Genomic DNA, 18419 nt, shown 5'->3' with positions numbered 1-18419 from the left:
CAGACTGGACACAGACTGAGCTGCTGCAAATCACAAGTAGTAGCAGCAGGGGTACCTTATTTGCCTTCTTACAAACAGCCTGGAGAAAACAGAGCTGCAAAACTTAAGCATCAGGTGCTTCTGCTGAAACTCCCATCCAGAGGAGGACATGAATTATATGCAGCTTACCTCTGCAGCTGAGAGTTCTCAAGCTTACATTTTCCCCTTCCCCCTTTTTAACATATGTGATGCATGAAAAGTACTTTTAGCTTTCAGCAATCTCCACCTACAGATGTTCAGCCCACCATCAGGCCACTGTAATGTTCTGGAGGACTCAGAAAATGGTCACACTTGCGTCAAGTCTCCACACGTGATGCATTATCAGAACTCAAAATTAAGTGTTGTTTACTCCTCCCACAGCTTTAGTCTCCCTAGTTTCATTCCCAATTAAGTCAGTATTTTACTCAGCATTCACTTTATGAGGATCACTGCATGTAAAATAACTTCACACATGCATATAAATGCAATATATAACATACAATTTGATAATTTTATCTAACAAAAAAATTAAATGGTTTTACAGAAATATACTTTCTGAAGCAGATTCAATGAAAATCATCTTGCATCACCCCCACTGAGCATTTTTCATGCTGTGAACTGGGAAGGGAGAATTCCTTTAGTGATACTGGCTTGGGACTGACTGGCTGGAGAACAGCACTGCTGACCAGGTCCCAGGGATGCTCAGCAGAAAAAAAGCTGAACACAAGCCAGCAGCATGCCCTTGCAAAAAAAAAAAAAAAAAAATTATCCTACCAACACCTCATTAATACTATAGACACAGATAAGGATTTTTTTGCAGTCACATGTTTGGACTAAATAGATAGGACACTATTTTGACAGACCTCCTATATATCTATCAATATCAGCTTACTTTCTCCAGATTTCATGGTTTGATCATGTTCTAGATTTCTAAGGAAAAGTCCTAAATGTACTTCTGTTTAAAAAGAGGGAAGCCGGTGAAAGAGAAGAAAAGCTGCTCCTCATCCTTTTTTTTTAGCGTGATCACCTCTCATTTGATCACCAAGTCTGACCTCTTATGAATTAGTTCTCTAAACATATGTGAAACAAATTTCAGTACCTTGCAGCTGCCTGAAGCAACTTTCAGATTTTTTTTCCCCACAATCTTGATTTAAAGTTAAGAAATTCAGAAATATACAGCTGTTCTTTATATCATAATCCAATGGTTAATCACCTTCACTGTGAAAAGCTTAAGTCTTTTAATTTGAACTTATTATCTTTGAAGCTATCAGTTCCTGTTATGTTTGTCAGCAAGATTTTAAAAAAGCTCACTAATATCCAATATTATCTTGCCAGGGAGATAGCTGAGGACTCTTAATGAAGTCATCTCTCAGTTTTGCCAAGAAACTGCACAGTAAATTCTTACTACTTCATTGCATGTCACTATTACTTAGGTCTCCATCAAATTGGAAAACAATTTCCCTTGCAGACAGTAATTGGGGGGGGGAAGGGGGGCTGGCACGCATTTAAGTGCTGATGCCAGAATTGCACATAGTACGCTGACAATGACAACCCACCCCACACAGGCAAGAGTTTCTACTCATTCCTTTAATGCATTTGAGAACTACATTAGCTCCAAGGTCACAGCATCACCTTGGAAACTCACATTTAAATCATTTATCCACTGTGACTCCAAAATGCAATTCAGATGCTGAATTTAGGACACCACATGCCTTGATTTAAACTCAGCTGAACTGCCTTGTTCCCAGGTGTATAGCTATACAACACCAGTCTTAACACACATCCCAAAGGATCTACTTCACTTGACAATAGCAATGGCTACACCTTAGTGCTGATTGCCTCTCCATTAACCACAGTTTCATCATGCAGAAGTTTTAAATCAGATATTTCACACCAACAAAATCAGGAATGAAAACAATTTGGGACAAGCCATTACCAGTTTTTGCTGAACATCCATGGAAACTATTCAGACTTGTAGACCCCTGGACAGTTCCTGAATTACCCTGAACCAAACAGCATTTACTGATACTCAGTAGTGATTTTCTGTATCACCTATGGTCCTCAACATCAAGAGAAATACCTTTAACAATGTCAAATAATAAGTTTAATAAGCTTTTTTTCTTAAAGCCTTATTTACTAGGATTAATTACGTACTCTCCTCTCTTTAACTCAATTCTGTACCAAGAACAAATGGAAGAACTAATAAACTATATATGTACTAACACTGTGTAGTACTAGTCATATGTTACTAGCTGCCACATTTCTCCACACCATCTCTTTTTACGACTGACACATCAGCACTTCCCTGATCTCCTGGAACTTCCCTAGTGTTCAAAGTGTATCGGGATATTCCAATGTTAAAAGAAAAAAAAAATGCACTGGCCAAGGCAAACATTTCCCAATATACTCTGGTGGTGGGATTTTAGAGCATTTTTTTGTTTGCTTGTGTTTGGGGGTTGTTTAAAAAAAAAAAAAAACAAAACAAAAAACAACCAAGTGATTTCAGAAGCTTGCAGAACAGCAACCTAATTCTAAATACTGGAGAGAGCAAGGATTACTTTGATATTCCAGTAAAGGCAAATAGTATTCTTTATAGAATTGGACCAAGCTACTTTCTCCTCCACTTTACAGATAGTTGCTTTACCTGATGATATCTGAGACACATACAAGTTTCTAATCATGACACATACTAATACAGACAAAGGTGTCTTTCATGCTCCAAACAATCTGTGATTTAGCTTCTGTTTTGTTAGAATCTGACAAGAAAGTTTTAGATTCTGGAGAAGGAGAAAAAAAAAAGTAAAATAAGATTTTTGGTAGAAGCTGAACTTGGTTCATGGTCTCTTGATAGCAGAGTGAAGCTTTTCAGGGAAATTCAAGAAGCTTTAGAAACTTCACCAGTTTGTTGCTATGGGATAAGAATAAGACGATGCTGATAGCTAACAGACCAAGTAATTATGTATTTGAGCACACTACCTGAACTATGGGGTGTAAAGGAAAATACCCTGTGTCAGAGCTTTCTGCACTGCTAACAGTACAGTAGCCCTCCCCACTGTTACCTGGTCAGCATAACCTAACTGACCACTGCACTTCTAGTGCCTCACCTCTTAATATCACCTCCACACAGCCCACTGAAATCCTCAGGGGGCTGACAGCAAAAAGTGAGAAGGCTGGAAGTGAAATGCAACTCTAAACATTTGTGATCCACAGCTTTATCTGCAGGGATAAAGAGTAATTCTTTAGGAATCCATTCTATCACAGATCTCCCTTAAGTAACATGTATTAACTGTGCTGTTCCTGAGAGCTGCCTCTGTGCTACTTCTGTATTTCACCTGTTAAGAACCATACTGGAAAAACATTAAGACTTGATAGTTTCAAAGTTTTCATAATCTAAATAAGGGAAACTCCACTTTAAGTTTAATTTAAACACCAAACTCAAGTTGTTCAGTGTAGTTACTTGAATGTTAATACAAACTGAAACATAAGACTCCCTACTCATCATGTTTATTCTACCCTTCTTTTCAAGGTTCTGTTAATCAGAAAATATTGAGAATACTCAGCTGAACACCTACTATTTAGTTTTCATATCAAATGTGTCTAGTATAAGCATATCTCAATTCCTGAAGAATTATGGACTACTGGAAAGAAGTGAGACAAGCAGCAGAACAGAGTGTTTTAAATGAAATTCAAATATCCTTCAGTACAAAAAAGGCGACATCTATAGTCACGACAGAACAAAGATTCTAAGTTTCAGCAAAAAAAAATCTGAAAAAACAAAAGCCACATTCTGAACAATTTTTATAAGTAGTAAATGTAACCTTTAAACAAAAAAGGGACATTTCATGGATCTTTGTGCATCTCTAAGACCAGGTAGCATTGTAGAGCAGTAGAGCTTAATATTATATTTCAAGGTTTAGTACAAAGACTGTACACCAAGCATCTGAACTACAGCCAGATGGATGAACAGAGGTTTAAAGTTAAGCAAACAAATCAGTAAAGTTCAGTAAGTCAAGACAAACAATACAAACACTGAGTCAAAGCTTTGGTTTCTTGCAGCTTCAGTATGGAAGCTGAAGACCAGCAGTTCTGTGTGCACCTTCATGGGTACATGTAGTAGCAGCAGCTGTTCCTTATTTCTGTTACACCTATTTCTAGAGCATATACAAATATAGGAGGAAGCAGTATTTGCAATCCTAATGCTCTGTTACTCCCCTAAGTATTACCTCACTGGTAATGGTACCTACTTCTGTAGGAACAGCAAGAGCTGCCAGGATGGAGTTCTAATGCAAATATAATTAAGATATATATGAAATAGCTGATGTACAAAACCATTCAGGCAGCAGGAAGAGCTATCCAGAGGTCACAGTTCAACACAGCTTGCTGTTACAAGTGATGAAGAATCTGCCAAAGTATAAGGGATACGGGCAAGGAATAGGCTAGCTCTTCTCAAAGGGCAGATAAACCTCATAATGCTCAGTATCTGACTTCCAAAAACCTTAATCAGAAAAGCAGGAGACCTTGAACATGAAGTACTAAGGGAAAGAAATTAAGTGTCAGAGTAGGCTTGATGCAGAAATTCCTCAGGAAGTTAGTAATCACATATAATTAAATTTTTAGGTAAACACTGACTAAACATGGGTCAGATTCTGACATTTTCAAGACAAGAGCAATGGCACTGCATCAGGCAGGTATCAAACAGCAGGCACAAGAGCTGGGAACAACACACACAGATTAGCCACTATTCATATTCAAGACACAGACTGCTACTAAGGAAAGCAGTTCTTGAAATAACTTTCCCTGCACTTCATCACGAGCTGCCAGCAAACTGGAGTAACACTGCCCCAAGCTCTGCCCAAATTGGATGAGCCTCACTGTATTATTTCAGCTGCAGGGACACTTGAGGCTGTAGGAACTCAGTTTCAAGAGTGTTAATGAAGCCATTGTGTGAGACCTAACATCCTTTCCATGTATAGTGAGGAGACACGAAAATTGAGCTAGCCCTGTACATCCAGAAGCAAAGCAAAATGGAAGTAAAAAACAAAAAAAACTAAGAAAAAAATTATCAACCAAAAACAAAGAACCAAAACCCAACGTTGCTTTGCCCTTATGCTAAAATTGTTCCTTCAGTTTTAATAATGTCTTCTGTTCTGAAGTAAAACATTAGGTACAGCTTAAGCAAGAACAACAGTTGACTACAATATGGAGTTATTTCTTATACCAAACAGACTCACAAAATCAGCAGGCTCTGCAGAAGCAGAATAAACTGGAACGTGAGAAAATATTTATGCACTTCCTGCACTGAAACAAAACACACATACACTAAGCAGTAAACAGTATTTCAGATGCTTCTAATAACACCTCTGGAACTTATTACCAGAATTCAGTAACCAGCAGGAGGTGAGGAGCAGCCTTGCATTTATTTAAGGGGGGAAGACTGAATAAGAAACAAAAATATCGCAAACAAAGAAAACACACACAAAAAAAAACACCCCACAACATAAAACACCCCCCCAAAAAAAAAACAACAAAAAACAACCCACACAAACCAAAAATAAGTGATAAACAGGAAACCGAGCTCATTCTCACCAACAAGCAAGTCCTAAGGATTGCACTGAACAGAAAAGGATCCACACAACGTGACAAACCCCCTGTATCAGTAATTTCGTAAAAGCTACGGCAAGGCCAAATCTGACACCGTGTAAATACATTTACTGAAGAAATCAGAAGTTGATTTAAAGAACAAAAAGGAAACTGCTTAGAGACAGAGCATATGCGATTTCGTTTTTTACATCACAAAAAGAACCCAATTTTGTGCTCCCACCCCCCATGTAAAAAGAGAATAAACCCGTGGTTTGTGCCGCGCTTTCGGGCTCCGGCCCTAACCAGGAGCGCGACAGCGGCCGCCCCGGCGCTGCCTCGAGGGCCCCACGGCTTGTACCATGTCGAAGCAAGTAATACAGCCTGTCAACCAGGTGTGCCTGAAGACACCACGGGGGTCTGGCAGAATGGCGGGGGATGGTGGGGGGGACACCTGCTCCCCAAGCACAGCGGCAACGGGGAGCGGAGCTGTGCTAGGGGGGTAGGAAGGGGCGGTTGTCGGCCGGGCAGCAGGGTGAGAGCGGGCGCCCCCCAGCCGTGCCCACGGCCCAGTGCTGCATGGCGCTGCTCAGCCTGCCTTGCAGAGGGAGCTCGAGTCCCTCTGCGCCTCGCAGCGCCTCTCAGTCCGCAGCACATAGCAACGCAGGGAGGCGGCAGCCGGCAGGAACGGGATACGCAGCCACCACCCTGCAATCAGGAGTCGGCCAGACACCGAGGGAGGCAGCGGGTAGAGAGCACCAGGCCGAACTCCCGCAAAGGTTTGAGCTAAGGCGGCGAGGAGGAGTAGAAAGGAGGAGGAGGTGAAGCGGAGTAGGCCCAGCCCAGCAGGGAAGGAGGGGAGAGGGGAGGAAGGGACGCGAGGTGAAGGGAAGGGAGGGCCGGGGGCTCGTGTGATGGGGAAGAGGCGGTCATCAGAGCCAGCGGCGTCTTGGAGAAGACAAAGGAAAGAAAATGGAGTCGGAGCCGCTAGCGGCCTGGGCGGGTGGAAATGGACAGCAGGAAATGGACTACCGGAAGGGAGGCCTGTGCGGCCCAGCGCCACGCTGTGGGGAATGACAGCGGTGACAGGCAAGCACCAGCCGCCCTGGGAACGATAGAGGGAGACAAAGCCCCCCCTGCTTCCCCTGCGACGGCCGCTGCGGGGCCCTAGCCTGAAACGGAGCCCCATCGTGACACCTAGAGGCCACAGAAAGCGACTGCAAACCTCCCCGCCACCGCTTACCTGCGCCCGCACCCTGCACGGAACTCGCTCCGGCCGCCAAGGCGCCGCCGAGGCCCCGCCGACCTGACCCCGCACCTAGCCCCCCCAGACCCCACGAAGCCGCCTCAACCACCGCCCCACACCCAGCACCAGACTCGCAGTTTAATCACTCCCACCGTCGCTTCAGACACAAAATGGCTGCGGGCAGCAGTAGTGCGCCTGCGCCAACACGGCTGCTCGCGGACCCGCTGGCCCGGGGTGGAAAGGGGAGGGGATATCACACGGGCGTGTTGGAAGTAGGCGGGGTTGTGGGGTGCGCGCTAACTTCAAACGTGTGCGTGCGTACATCCGTCATGTGGGGTGGAGTAAACTAAGCTCAATTTAGCTCAGCTTTTTCCCCAATGTGACCAATGGTATGAGGTTCTACAAGGCTTACTACTTTGTCCTGCGCCTAAGTTACCACAACCCTATGCAATGCTACAGGCTTGGGGAAGAGTGTCTGGAAAGCTGCTCATGGAAAAGGGCCTGGGGGTGCTGAGTGATAGAGCTGAACATGAGTAGCTTGTGTCCAGGCAGCCAAGAAGGCCAATGGCATTGATGCGCGGATAGACTCCACAACTCGTTAAAGTTGTAAAGTAGGTATGCTTTTATTCAGCGCTGAGGTGCATGGGGATAGCTCCTCCAAAGCATGCACACCTCAGGGTTGTTCTCCCTTTACAATTATTCTCTTAAGGTATATATAGGCATGAGGTTGCTCAATCCGCCTATACATATTTATTATCTATCCCTGCTTCGTATTATAATGAGCCGAAAGGTCCTTTGTACCTGCGCAGTGCCCCTTCTGGTCATGGGCAGGGTCTCAAGATGAAGTAAATGAGTCTTCCTCTTCTTAAACTTTACACCTTTTAACCTTCAGACATAGCCTTAGGGTTTGGTCAGTGCCCAGTCTGCTTCTCTCCCGCTTCTCAGTAGGACCAAACACCTGTGCTTTTGTCATGGTGTTAGGGCTTAGTGGCCCAGTCTGCCTCTCCCTGGCTTATCAGCAGGACCAATCATCGGCTTTTGTCAGTAGAACTAGCATCTGCTTCTCCCCCTCCAGCAGTAATCAATGCCTTGGCAAGATGGCAATGGCAGGTACTTAGGACAGACAATACTTTTGTTTAAGCAAAGGAATTCCTTTAACCCCCTTGTACAATTTCTCTGTATTACCCCCCTGTACATTGGTTAGCCCTGTATCAGCATCCTGGCTTGTATCAGAAATAGCATAGCCAGCAGGGCCAGGGAAGTGATTGTCCCCCTGTAATAGGCACAGGTGAGAGAGACTGGCTGGAGCCATGGCCTGGGGCTGGTGGCATCCACACGTATGTTAGGGGCATGTGAGGAGGGCTCCTGCTCTGTCCTAAGGCTCAGAGGAGCATCACTTGGGTGGGGAGGGTGTGGCAGAACTTGTGCTATTGGCATGTTCCCCCTCTGCTACCCCTGCCCCACTGGTGGCTTTTAGCAACCAGATTTACCCCATGTCTACCTGTTTGGCTGCCACCACTTTCCTCCAGGGACACCCTTCCCAGAAGGGACCAGTTTGGACCAGCAGCTCAGGACAAGCAGAAGAGATGCAGGATGAGGTCCAAGCTTGTGAGATGCCATCTCGTGGTGCCAGCTTCAGGAGCAGAGTGCAGCTCTGAAGGTCTCAGGAGGTCTCCCTGCATCTTCTCTTCCACAGGGATGGAGCATGGAAGTGCCAGGCTCAGAGCATGGATGCTCACCAGGTTCCCATCTCAGGAGCAGGGATTGCTCAGAAACCTCCTGGCTGTCCAACATGCTCTCCAACACATGATTTCTTCTTGGGTTTATATGTGCCTTGCTGCAGGATCCGGGCTGGGAGAGCTGCAGGCCATAAGGGAGAGGAGCTGATTACTACTACTACTGATTATTTGATTCTATGAAAGCTCAGGCCGAGGAGCAGGAGGCTGTGCCACACAGCTCCAGCGGAAGGGGCTCCTGAGGATGATAAGGCCATGGCAAAAGCCCACATTGAAATTTGTGCCTTCTCCTGTGCAAAAGAGAGGTTTGTTGTTTGAAAGACCAAAGCTGGAAGAGGAGTCAGTAATATGAATTAATACCAAGGAAAGTTGTAGGGGCAATTTACCAACAAGTTACTGGAATTAGGTAGTGTTTGCCTGGTGTTTTTAAAGGACCTTGGGCTTGCCAAGCTCATAATCCAGTGGGACAAACTGCTCAAGTTTCAGTGCTGCAGGAAGGATGAATGTGGTGCCAGGGATTTAGTAGGGAGCTTCTAGGGAAGCCAACATGGTTGGGCCATATCCATCAGATGTTGGACTCCACAGCATTTTCTGTCTGTCCACAACTTTCCCCTTCTAACCTCCAAAGGTGGAAACTAGCCACGGCATCTAGTGTGAATTCATATGAGAAAGCACAGGGGCTGTATTTAATTTTCTGTAGTTTCCTATGATGTGTAGCTGACTGACAGGCAAACTGAGGGGAGAATTCAGTGAGCTTATGCTGCATCCTCTTTGTATCCTCTGTCCTGGATTCAGCAGTAGCAGTCATTTTTTCTCCTTCTTGGTAGCTGGTGCAGTGCTGTGTTTTGACTTCCGGGCTGGGAACGGTGCTGATAGCACATATGTTTTGAGTTACTGCTTAAATGTTTGGTTTGTCCAAGGACTTTCTGAGCCTCATGCTCTGCCAGGGAGGAGGGGAGGCCAGGAGGAAGGAGAGACAGGACACCTGACCCAGGCTAGCCAAAGAGGTATTCCATACCACAGCACGTCACACCCAGGATGTAACCAAGAGTTACCTGGAAGGGCTGGTGCTCTTGGGGGGATGGAGGAGGTATTGGTCGGTGCTCGGTCGGGCAGGGTGGGGTGAGTTATGGTTCGGCAGCTGGTGAGGTGTTGTATTCTCTTCACTTGTTATTTATTTTATCATTATTATTTGTAGTAGTAGTAGCAGTAGTGATTTATGTTATACCTTAGTTATTAAACTGTTCTTATCTCAACCCGTGGGAGCTACATTCTTTGGATTCTCCTTCCCAGCTCTCCGGGAGTTGGGGGAGCAAGGGGGGGAGTGAGTCAATGAGCTCTGTGCGGCTTGTTTTAAACCACAACACCTCTTGCCATAAAAATATGTGAAATGGAGCTTGAGTGATAAGTTAAAATATTAATAGTTCAAAAATAAGATGCATTGGAAGGGAGCTGTGGTTTTATTCGCCTATCAATCCCTGGAGGACAATAAGGCCAGGGATTCAGAGAGAAGACTAAACATAAAGAAACCTCGACACAAACCCATGCTAGTAGGACTAATGAGTTATAAGGCTGTTATAGTTGAAACCAATATTAATGATCTTGCCCCAAATTTTTGCCTCTTTATATGTCATTGCAGGGCAGAGTAAAAGCTGTTCAGCAGCCTAGGCTTTACCCCAAGCCGCTTAGCAAGCAACAAAGCCACCAGGCAAATCTAGCATACATTAACATGTGTAACCTGGGCCCTAAATCCTACTCTGAATAATGCTTATGTTGAATAATGCTTATGTTGAGCTGCATTCTTGGAGAGAAGGGGCTGTCCCACTGCTGCTCTGTGAGGGTGGAGTTGGGCTGAGAGGTGGTGGTGAGCAAGAAGGTCCAGATCCTGGCCCTGCTTTATGGGTTTCTCCTACCAAAGCTCTCCTTGTCCTTGTGAAGAAGCAGAGCATGGGTGGCAGTGCCATGGGCTGCGTTCTGAGCACCAGTGCTCCTTTTGGAGCTGTTGACAACTGAGACCAAGTTCCCTTCTGAGGACTGTGACACCAGGCTAAGCCCATTAATTTGGTACAACGGGGAGCTGTAGCTTGAGAGCAGCCAGAGGGGATGAGCTGTGTTAAGTCATGAGGATGTAGCTCTGTTTCTGCAGCCTTAGCTGAAGGAGAAAAAATTATTTACACAGCAGTGGTAAAAAGCAGCCATTAATTCTGAGAGGTGATAGGGTGTAGCCCACAGCATGACCCCTGGGATCTTCCTTGCATGAGAGTTTTGAATCACAGAAATAGAATATCCAGAATTGGAAGGAACCCACAAGGATCTTGGAGTGTAACTCCTTTTGGACTATCAAAAGCTTTGTTAAAATCCCCAAATCCCCCATACCCATTGTCTTCCCTTTGTTTCTTGTCATGGTTTGAGCATGTTTTGAGGGTGTTTTTGTTCAAGGTTTTTTCCAGCCAGGTTGAGGAGGGGAGTCCGGGAGGAAGGAGAGACAGGACACCTGACCCAGGCTAGCCAATGAGGTATTCCATACCATAGCACGTGATGCCCAGGATGCATACTGGGAAGGAGAAAGCTGGAGGGGTGGAGCTCTGGAGGAAAATGGAGGAGGGAGCACATGGTGCTCGGCCAGGCAGGGTGGAGTGAGTTATGGGTCGGTGGCTGGTGGGGTGTTGTATTCTTTTCACTTGCTGTTTGCTGTATCATTATTATTTGTAGTAGTGAATGGCAGTAGGGGGTTTGTGTTATGCCTTAGCAATTAAACCGTTCTTATCTCAATCCGTGGGGGCTACATTCTTTGGATTCTCCTTCCTAACTCTCCGGGAGTTGGGGGACTTGGTTTAAACCTCGACATTTTTGGCGCCCAACGTGGGGCCCGAGGGATTGAGATAAGAACAGATCTGAGCGGATTTATGGTCTCTTGTCACAATGCTGATTTATTGGCTCTTAGAGGTTTTTCTCTGGATCTCGCTGTTTCGGGATTTTACCGGGTACTTGGTGTATGGATTGGATGTGTTTGTGTTTGTGTCGGAGGCTTGTAATACGGTGGGGCTCCGGCAGCAGGGGGGGATGGACGTGGCCGTGGACTTGGACTTGTACCAGGCCGTCCCGCTGCTCTTCACCGTCCTTATCCTCATCCTCGTCGTCGTCTGCGTGAGGCTGCGTGAAGCCAGGAAGGAGCGGCCCCGGGAGCTGCCGGCAGCTGAGGCTGCCAGGGAGAGCGGCACGGGGAGCCAAACGGCTGTGGCAGAGCAGCGGGAGCAGGCGGGGGAGGAGCGGAGCAGGGCGGTAGCTGAGCAGCGGGACCAGGCAGCGGGGGAGGTGAGTCCCGCTGCCGTTCCCGACCCCCCGATGGCCGAGAGTGTCCCCCGGAAGTCGCCCGCCGACCCCCAGCAGGATGCAGGAGACCACGCAGCACTTCCAAGCAAGGCAGAGGAGGAACCGAGTCCTGCCGCCGTTCCGAACCACGCAGCGGCCGAGAATATTCCCCGGAAGTCACCCGCCAAGCCCCAGCAGGATACAGGAGACCACGCAGCATTTCCCAGCAAGGCAGAGAAGGAAGATCTGGACTCAGGAGAAGAGAAGCTGGTGGTGGGAGAACTGGCAAGCACGGCAGCTACATCAGCCCCAGTGACAAGTGCAGCAGCATCATCTGAGAGTTCTGATGGTTTTGAATGGCTTTTGGGTGCCCTTGGGACCTGCCTGCTGATTGTCATAGGGGTCAGCATGGTGGCACAGACACAGAGTGTGTTCTATCCACAACCATTTTGTCTGATCCCAAAAGTTAAGCAGAGTCAGGTTTGGGTCTTGTCTAAGGTTAGACAAGTACATAGGAGCACCAGCAGACTGTTCCCAAGGCTGGACAGTCATGAGTGGCAGGGCATGTGGGACAGTATGGCCAAGTATCTGATCCACTGGGCCCCTCCAGTGCTTTGGAAGCATTGGAGGTGGAAGGCAGCTGTATGGAGTCCCCAGCAGCAAGCTGTAGAACTGCTGAAGGGGACGGTGAATGATTTTGAGTCTGGTGGACCCAGATACTTCAGGCTATCAGTCTAGAGATGCAACATAGAGATGTCTCATGATCGAGGGGTGGACTTAAGAGTGATGGTGTATTGAAAATGTGGGATCTGGGCATGATGTGAATGGTATGGAATAAGGGGTGGATAATGTCATGGTTTGAGCATGTTTCAAGGGTGTTTTTGTTCAAGGTTTTTTCCAGCCAGGTTGAGGAGGGGAGTCCGGGAGGAAGGAGAGACAGGACACCTGACCCAGGCTAGGCAATGAGGTATTCCATACCATAGCACGTGATGCCCAGGAGGCATACTGGGAAAGAGAAGGCTGGAGGGGGAGAGCTCTAGAGGAAAATGGAGGAGGGAGCACATGGTGCTCGGCCAGGCAGGGTGGAGTGAGTTATGGGTCGGTGGCTGGTGGGGTGTTGTATTCTTTTCACTTGCTGTTTGCTGTATCATTATTATTTGTAGTAGTAAATGGCAGTAGGGGTTTTGTGTTATGCCTTAGCAATTAAACCGTTCTTATCTCAATCCGTGGGGGCTACATTCTTTGGATTTTCCTTCCTAACTCTCCGGGAGTTGGGGGACTTGGTTTAAACCACGACACCAGGCAATGCCAGAAATCACAGTTATACCCCATGAGACCCACCACCACTCTCAAGCCTGCTGCACTGACCCCCAGCTTCTCCTGCCCCTGGACAGTGGGGGCAAAGAACCACCCACACAGTGATGCTGTCATCATTAAAGGTTTGGTTTTATTTCTGGTTTAAATCAAAATTAGTCATTCTCTGTAATTACATTATATATAGATTTATAGAGACATTACAGAAAAGAATTTTTTGCCTTTTCTGCAGAAATCTGTAAATAAAAAACCAAAATTAACGAAACAAACAAAACCAAAAGGTGGCACCTTCTGTATGTGGGTCTGTTTGTCCCTCTGCTGCTCCTCCTATCCCTGCCCTCCATGGTGCTTCCCAATCAACCCGGAAAGGCTCTGGGCTGGGGTCACATCTCACCAACGGTCCCTACAGCCACAGCCAGGGAGGGGCAGGAGCATGTGGAGCTGGAATGAAGAAACACCAGCAGAATATGCTAATATCTCATATCTCATTTTATTGAAGTCTTGGGGACTCCAGGTGGCAAAGGGCAGTGGTCCCTACAGCCCAGGCAAAGCAAATGGTGTGGTTTCCAAAGTGCAGCTCCAGAAATCTGCTAGTCTCCATGCCACTCCAGCAGCTGATGGGGCAGGACAGGTGGCCTCCCGGTGTGGTTTAAATAGCAATCAGAGGGTGGGATGTGCAGCAAGTTCCCCCCTGCCATGGGTGCTCTGTAAATCTGTGTGGTTGCAGTGAGCTGCTGTGTGGGTGCTGCTGCAGTGTGCTGCCAGGAGTGGCACAGGCCTGGCCATGCCTTGGCCCTCAAGGGATGGCAGAGGGGTTGCATGGTTTCTCAGAAAGCTGTGCTGGCCATGCTGGCTGGGGCAAGGATCTGTGGGAGGCTGTCCAGGGTCTCCTCCAACCTCTGGTGAGCTGATTTGCCATCTTCCCCTGCAAGAACACACTGTGGTCAGTGAAGTGAGCTCCAGAAGCTCTGTTCTATTCCTATACCCAGCCACCTTCCTTGGCCTTTCCAGGGAATCATGGCTAATTCCCGGCAGAGCTGAGACTGTATGATATGACCACAGAGTGAAGACCTTTCCTGTACTCCTTGGCACACCCTTGGACAAGTCTCAGTTGGGATCTGGCTCAAAAAGCCCCCAGAGCTCCTGCTGTGGATGTTGTACATCATGTTCTTTAGCTGCCTGCCCACACAGGGCAGGGATCAGGGATCACCCACATTTGGGCTGCAGGAGAGCCTGGCTTGGGGCAAAGGGGCCAGGGCTCAGGGCTCTGCCACCTCCAGCATCTCAGATAGCTGTGCACATCTGCATACATCTTGTAGGCCCCTTCTAATACCTAAAAGGGGCCGACAAGAAATCTGGAGAGGGGCTTTTGACAAGGGCCTGTAGGGACAGGACAAGGGGGAATGGCTTTAACCTGGCAGAGGGGAGATTGAGATGAGCTCTTAGGAAGAAGTTCTTTCCTGTGAGGGTGCTGAGGCCCTGGCACAAGTTGCCCAGAGAAGCTGTGGCTGCCCCATCCCTGGCAGTTTTCAAGGCCAGGTTAGACAGGGCTTGGAGCAACCTGGTTTAGTGGAAGGTGTCCCTGCCTGTAGCAGGGGGTTGGAACTGGATGAGCTTTAAAGTCTCTTCTGACCTAAACCATTCTAGGATTCTATGATTCACTGTCACAGGTATCCCAAGGGCTTCCCAAGGACCCCAGACACACACAGGGTTGTATCCATCCATGCTACAAGCTGGCTGTAGTCCGCACTCCCACCCGCAGCAGCCATCCTCTGAAAGATGTGGCTACACGGACAATATGCTGGGGCTAGAGACATAAGGCTTCTACATGTGCCAGGGTGCCATGGGGATGGGCTTTATGAAAAACCCAGACATACAGACTCCAAACGTGGTATGCGTGACAGGCTCTAAGATAGAGACATTCATGAGCAAGGCAGCAGGAGCAGGGACAGGGGATGAAGAGGGTTCATGTGTCCCAACCTGTGCAGCACCTGCTGTGATCTGGAGGCCCAGAAACCCACTCAGATGGTTCTCTCAGTACCATCTAGCAAATAAGAAATGACAACTGGGTTTAGCGCTCTGTGGCCACAGGAGCCTGGCCCTTGCTGCTTTCTGCTAGCTTGCTGTTGCCCAGAAGAACTTGGGGTATGATGAGTGTCCTGGGTTCAGCTGTAACAGTTATTTTTCTCTTTCTTAGTAGCTGGTGCAGTGCTATGTTTTGGCTTTAGTCTGAGAACAATGCTGATAACACACCAGTCTTTTAGTTGTTGCTAAGTAATGCTTACCCTGATCAAGGACTTTTCAGTCTCTCATGCTCTGCCAGTGAGGATGGGCACAAGAAGCCGGGAGGAAGCAGAGACAGGACACCTGATCAAGGAAGCCAAAGGGTATTCCATACCACAGTACATCATGCCCAATATATAAACTGGGGGCAGTTACCCAGAAGGGCCATGTGGCTGCTTGGGTCATGCTGGGTATTGGTCAGCGGGTTGTGAGCGGTTGTATTCTCTTCCCTTGTTATTTCCCTTATCATTATTACTATTGGTGGTAGCAGTAGTATATATGTATATATACTGGACTGTTCTTATCTCAACCCATGGGATTTACATTCTTTCGATTCTCCTCCCCATCCCATGGGGGGGAGGGGAGGAAGAAGGGGGGGAGTGAGAGAGTGGCTGCATGGTTCTGAGTTACTGGCTGGGTTTAAACTATGACAGTCCTTTGTGGCACCCAATGTGGGGCACAAAGGGTTGAGATAATGACAGATCTGACCAGAATGTGGGTAATCATATTTGTGATAAGAATTCATTTTTTCAGATTAATAGTAACTTATCACAATGTTGATTTATTTGCTATTGGAGTTGTTGTGCTTGGTCTCAGACTATCAGCATGTCATACCTTACAGCGAGTATTTGATGTTTTAGTGTTTATCGGCTTTGGGGCCTGAGCTGCGGTTCTCGTTTCACTGTACTTGATGGTAATGACTTGTAATACAATAGATTAATTGATCATTAAACTGATCTTGTATGTGTTAAGATCATCTATTTCCAACCCCCTTCCATGGGCAGGGATACCTCACACTAAACCATATCACCCAAGGCTCTGTCCAACCTGGTCTTGAACACTGCCAGGGATGGAGCATTCACTACCTCCCTGGGCAACCCATTCCAGTGCCTCACCACCCTTACAATAAAGAACTTCTTCCTTATATCCAATCTAAACTTCCCCTGTTTAAGTTTTAACCAATTACCCTTTGTCCTATCACTACAGTCCCTAATGAAGATTCCCTCCCCAGCATCCTTTCCAAAGAAGTATGGGGGAAGGAATTGTGGCAAGATATTTGGTCATTCATCCAACAAGCTTGAGTCACAGTGTTCCGTGTAGATGCCTGTGGAGGCAGTGTTCTCACAGGAGAATGGATATTTGGTACATGAGCTCTGAATAACTCCGAGGGATACAGCAAGGCCGTGGGAGGCCTGAGGAAGCCTAAGCAAGCAAGATAAGAAGAAGCTGGAATTCACTGAGTGATGAGAACTGTGGACTGTTGGCAAGCGTTCGAGGTCAAGTTCTCACACCTGTGCTTAACCAATAATATGGTAGTTACTAAGGGTCTTCAAGACAAGTATCCAATCATGATATGCCAAATTGCTGTAGGTGTGTGTAAGCAATAGTATATAAGGAGTTAATGTTTTGCAATAAATGGCTTTTTGTCTGATCATATTGGTCTCGGACTGAGTCCTTTCTGCGGCAAATGGCGCCCGAACAGGGACCCTCTATAAGTTCACATTGAAACGGAAGAGGGTGTGAATTGCAGGGCCGCGGACAAATCGGCTGGAATCAATCTGCCTGGACCTAGTTCGGGAGGCAGAAGACTCGGAGGAGGGAATCCTCGGATGGGAGCCTTGTGAGCCCAGAAGACACTGCGCAGTGCAAATAAGGTGAGCAGCCGGACGGTTGGAAGGGAGCTTAAGGATGGGAAAACAGTTAAGTAAAGACAAAGAAGTAATACTTAAGCTCTTCCAACATATCCTCTCTGTGAGAGGGACAGACTATGATGAAGCTATGCTAAAAAGATTGTTGCTCTGGAGTAAGGAGAAGGAGTTAATTGTGGGAGTCGGCGAAGCTTTTAATCTGAGACTTGGGAAAAAATTACTAAGGAAGAAGCCTCTGATTTATGGATGTTTTCAGTCCTTCTTAAGGTGAAGGGAGCAACCTTTAAAGAGACAGACTTAAAGTTAATGTTGAAATGGTTGAAGACACGTTGCCCAGAGATTGATGAGTCTACCGGACTTGAGATCTCTTTGTGGAATGGGGCGGGAGTTAAACTGTGGAATGCGGCCATGAAAGGCAATGATGCTGTGAAAGGTTTGTTAGTCATTTGGAGAATTGTTTTAGAGATGTTAAAGTAAAAAAAATGAGATCATGGAGACCAGCTGGCCCCCCCCCCTCCCCCCCGAACCTCCACCGGTTGTCGCCATGGCTGTGAAGACTGAGGACGAGGATGAAGACGATCCTTTTGACTCAGACCCTATTGACCCCGACAAGGAGTCTGTGCACGTTCATCAGTTTGCTGTTGCTGCTCCTGAGATTCTGACTCCTGATAATGCCAATGCTGACCTGGATGGTGCTTTTGACCTGGAGCCTATTCATCCGGAAAAGAAGCCTGATTTATATCCCCCAGATCCTCGTCATAAATGGGCAGCTGTAAAGGGAGAAGCGAGACGGGTGGGGGATGCAGATGTATTGCATAGTTTCCCATGGTGTGTATGCTTCCCACCTGAGATGGGAAGGTCTCTCGTATGCTCTTATCAGGGGTATCGGGCAGCCTGTAGTAGACCGTGGAGTTGGGACCCCATATACAACTCCTTTGATACAGTCTGTCTGTGATACTCATGTACTAGAAGTTGGTAAATATAAGTATGTTCATGTATCTATCAACCCTTGGAAACCTTTATAGATATTGCTGGCAACTTCTTTCAACACCTGTGTCGGAATGAGTGTGCATTTTGGTCAGTATAAAAGCCCAAGCCTCATGCGATGTGAGGGAGGCAGAGCCTCTGCAGGGACGCCCACTAAGGTTGAGAGTGTCCCCCGGAAGTTGCCCGCCGACCCCCAGCAGGATGCAGGAGACAACGCAGCACTTCCCAGAAAGGCAGAGGAGGAACTGAGTCCCGCCGCCGTTCCGAACCCCGCAGCATCCGAGAATATTCCCCGGA

General features: G+C 47.1%; 1 protein-coding gene across 2 annotated transcripts in view; it reads right to left on the bottom strand.

The window, feature by feature from the left end:
- Nucleotides 1–6909, bottom strand: part of LOC117438009 (transcriptional repressor CTCF-like) — a 46532-nt gene extending 39623 nt beyond the window's left edge. Inside the window, exon 1 of one of the 2 annotated variants that reach the window (XM_034073348.1) lies at nucleotides 6839–6909. The gene's annotated coding sequence lies outside the window, so the exon portion shown is untranslated. The remainder of the gene's footprint in view (nucleotides 1–6838) is intronic. The other variant, XM_034073349.1, reaches the window with a different exon arrangement.
- Nucleotides 6910–18419: the final 11510 nt, after the last annotated feature.

This window comes from Melopsittacus undulatus, chromosome W (genome assembly GCF_012275295.1).
Source record: "Melopsittacus undulatus isolate bMelUnd1 chromosome W, bMelUnd1.mat.Z, whole genome shotgun sequence".
Lineage (NCBI taxonomy): Eukaryota > Metazoa > Chordata > Aves > Psittaciformes > Psittaculidae > Melopsittacus > Melopsittacus undulatus.
This window is presented reverse-complemented; position numbering and strand designations above follow the sequence as displayed.